This window comes from Microtus ochrogaster, unplaced genomic scaffold (assembly GCF_000317375.1).
Source record: "Microtus ochrogaster isolate Prairie Vole_2 unplaced genomic scaffold, MicOch1.0 UNK1, whole genome shotgun sequence".
Taxonomy (NCBI): domain Eukaryota; kingdom Metazoa; phylum Chordata; class Mammalia; order Rodentia; family Cricetidae; genus Microtus; species Microtus ochrogaster.
This window is the reverse complement of record NW_004949099.1, coordinates 20076219-20080230: the sequence shown is the minus strand read 5'-3', so window position 1 is coordinate 20080230 and position 4012 is coordinate 20076219. Positions and strand designations below refer to the sequence as shown.

Sequence of the window (4012 nt, the reverse complement as noted above, 5' to 3'; positions counted from 1 at the left end):
ATATATATGTAATAGTATTTTCTATTAAGAGAGGGTGTAGCCACTCAAAAATACCTTCAGATGTATAAAGGTTAAGGAGAAAACTCTCTGCTATTATTAAGTCCAGTAGAGTTGATCATAGTAAACCAAGCAAATCTATTCTTGTATATGATTTCTTCTAGATCTAGAAAAGCTTTTGATACTTGTAACCAGCTGTACAATCAGCAGCATTTATAGAGTATAACATAGAAAAGAACATAATACCTACAGGCTAGTCATTCAACCAATCAGATGACTTCAGTTTAACTAGTTATCTTACAATTTAGCTAATTTGCCCTGCAGCCTCAAGCAATCTTCAGTGAAACAACATTGATTATGTGGGGGGGGGGGCGTCGCAGCGGTGGATTTATCATAGGTTCTCCATTCCAATCTGTGTCCCTGTACAAAATATTACTTAACCCAACTGTATACTGACATATTTAAGTATATTATAATTAATTGAGATAAAAATGATGTATTTTAAATTGACTATAAATATGTCATCAATTAAATGGATAGTTTCTCCTACTGGTTTGCAATATAATTTATTTCTGAACTTAACACTTTTCTAAGAAAATAAGGATCAAAACCTTACTCCTGATACTTTTAATACATGCAGAGTGTAACATTATCCTTACCCTTTTCTACAGATTTCAATTTATAACATTACACATATGATTATGCCACATATAACAAAATGTTACTTATGGAATAGGAAAAAATCTACTATATTCAAGATAGCTGAATCACAAGTACATCACCATCTGTTATATTTCAATATGGTCAGTCACAGCTGTATGATTTGTCTACAATATTCATTATTTAATTGAAATTTGATTTAATCTTCTTACACTAAGGATAGCCTCTAATATGGCCCTAAAGCTCCCCGTTGTTTACAGCTTCAGAACCATTTCAACTATTGGAACTGTGAACCAATAACAGAAGTATCACTTATAATCTCAAAATCCCTACACACATTGGCCAAAATTATTTTAAGAATTACTAAAGACATCACATTTACATATATATATATGTACCTATTTACATATATACACATGTATCTTTATAGAAATGAAAACAAAGTGGGGAATAAATTTATCCTATCTGATAAAAATAAATACTTAAAAAGTTGAAGTATGTTTATATTAAAATATTCTCTTTAAATGTCTGGATTCTTGGATGAGTTATTAGCATGATATAGTAATTCAGTTATTTATTAACCATGAGATCTTTCACAATTCTTTGGTGATAAAACCCCCAATTTTATTTATGCATGAGCTAGAGTTACATCATAACCCCGGAGGAATTAATTCTGTGTTGTAGAAGGTGCACAGTTGCTAGAACAGCTGCCTTCCATGGAGAAGCCCTAGGGTTGAGGCAGAAATATTTAAGTCTAGTCTAGTAGTGCATGTCTCTAATACAGGCTTTTTGGAGGGGAAAATAAGAGGGTGAGAAGTTCAAGATCATCTTTAGCTATAATTATCTGAGGTCAGCTTGGGAAACATAAGACCCTATTTTAAAACAAAGCAACAACAAAGCAGGAATATTTTAATTCTCAGTTCAATCATTAAGCAGGACCAGTCAAGTTAGGCATGCAGTGAACACTAGTCTATTAGCCACTAGAAATGGTGGTCCCGTTGGCAACCATTTATTCATAGCATTATGAATGAGAAACTTCACCTACAAAATGCAAAGTGAGGACAACCTTAGAGAACCTGGTTTAAAATACTTGCCTATCATATATTAGATATCATAGGAACCCTCTGAAGTTTTCTATTTGAAGTATTCTCCAGGCCATGGTAACTCACCTATGTCCTGGGTGGCTTCTCACAGAAGAGGAAAGCCTTATGAAATTAGCTTACTGCTATGCCTGAAAACTTGAGTTTCATCATCTGGGATGCACACTGACAATGGAGAGAACTCACTTTTACAGGTTTCCTTCTAGCTTCCATTTATATTCTGTAGTACACGCAAACACAGACATACACACAGGTAGGATACACGAGATCACAAGAGAAGGATGAACGTAATTAAAAAAAACTTTGAAAAAAAGAAAAGGTGAGAAGAATGATTTGAGATTGATCTCATGAAGGCCTGCATTTGTATCAGGGAAAGACCTTTCCCCTACAATGTATGTTACATTTTAATTGGCTACAGCTAACTAATATGAATTTCACACTAAGCCAATAGGATTCTTTTCCAGAATCTGAATGGAAACACTGAGGGCGTGGGGTATATCAGGTAGGAATTCTTGACATACAGAGCTATTTTATTGAGAATATGAGAGAAAGAGGACCCTAGAGAATACTAGAGATGAAATACATCATATGATTACTCCTGAGCCCACGAGAAATGAGGCTTTGAAATTAGGGTGTGAGCAATATGAGGAGCAGCCATATCACCTGCTTTGTAAAGCCAGGAATATTTAAGGTCAGGTGTTTTGTAGCTTCCTGTCATCAGGTGGCTATCATTTTGCTTGCGATGCGGTTTCTCTAGCACTTCTTATTAGCAAGTTCAAAGCTTTAAACGACACAAGTGAATGCCAGAGGATAAGGAAGAGATCCCTAGTTTGTGCCTAAAGATAGTGATAATATGGAAGAGTAATAACCAGAAATCAGCTAAAAAAAAATCCTCCACAAAGCTAATGTGTGTGTGTGTGTGTGTGTGTGTGTGTGTGTGTGTGTGTGTGAGTGTGTACCATCTTTCCTGAGAGGGAGTGTTCATTTACCAGTTCTCCTAGGTGAACAACATTAGCTCTAGCCAGCTATAAGCTAATAGCTCTCATGTTTATTTTCTTTTCCTGCTATGGGTTTGCACGTTCATGAGTGAGGTCTGCATGTATGAGAATGTACAGGTATTCATGTGTGTACTTGATTGGAAGCCAGAGGACAACCTCAGGACTCATTTCTCTGGTTCTATTTACATATTTCTTCCTTCCTTTCTTCCTCCCTCCCTCTCTTCCACCCTCCCTCCCTCCCTCCCTCTCCCCTCCCTTTTTCTTTCTTTCTCTTTCTTTCTTTCTTTCTTTCTTTCTTTCTTTCTTTCTTTCTTTCTTTCTTTCTTTCTTTCTTTCTTCTAAGATGGAGTTTCATATTGGCCTTGAACTTTCCAATTAATTAAACCCACTTGCCAGTGGGTCCCAAGAATCAGCTTGCCTGTGGCTCCACCATGCACTGTCTATTTTACATTACATCTGGAGGCTAAAATCACGTTTCTGTATTTGCAACGAAAGGAGTTTACTGACTGAGCCATCTCTTCAAAAACCTTGCTTTCATTTTGTAATTCAGAGGATATTTACTAATGAAAAAAAGAAAAACAGAATTCTTTGATGTCATATGGTTTGCTGTCAAAATGAAACTACTAACGTGCCAAACTATCTATACAAAGCAAAAAAGAAAAAAGAAAAAAGAAATCTTCAAAGGTAGCTAAACTGTAAAGGAGTACTTTTTCAAAAAATTCTTCTACTGAAATCATAGCATTTCAGGACCATAATGTGTTTTATACTGTTCAGACACTTGCTTTATTTGGTATATGTTCCTGCCACAGTATTCACCATTGTCACCAACCCCTACTTTTTATAATGGGGAAGTATGGATCTTGTCGTCCCATTTATTAGTTTGAAGTAATACAACCTGGCATAAAACAGGTGCTCCTTAAGTGTACTGGGGGCATTAATGGCTCCAACTCACAACTGGAGACAGAGGAATATGTTTTAAGAATGAGTTCGACTTTTCAGTGTGTTTTTGTATGTTCTGCTCTTCCAAGGACACTTCCTAAGATGCTAAAATAGGTGCTGAGAAGTCTCTCACTAACAACCAAGAATTGTTTATTTACGCCTCATTGTAAAAAACATTGAATAGCTTATTAACATTAGAAAGAGTGATTTAAATATAACTTTCCAACTCACAAGTTCCAGCATGGCCAGAGCTGAAGCAGGAAAGATGCACACCTTTGTAAATTTTTTGAGACACAGAATAGAATTTCAATATATATA

The 4012-nt window shown here is 35.6% G+C and overlaps 1 protein-coding gene across 5 annotated transcripts in view; it reads right to left on the bottom strand.

Moving 5' to 3' along the window:
• Cntn4 (contactin 4) overlaps positions 1-4012 on the bottom strand; it is a 1000475-nt gene that overhangs the window by 766823 nt on the left and 229640 nt on the right. The window lies entirely within an intron of this gene.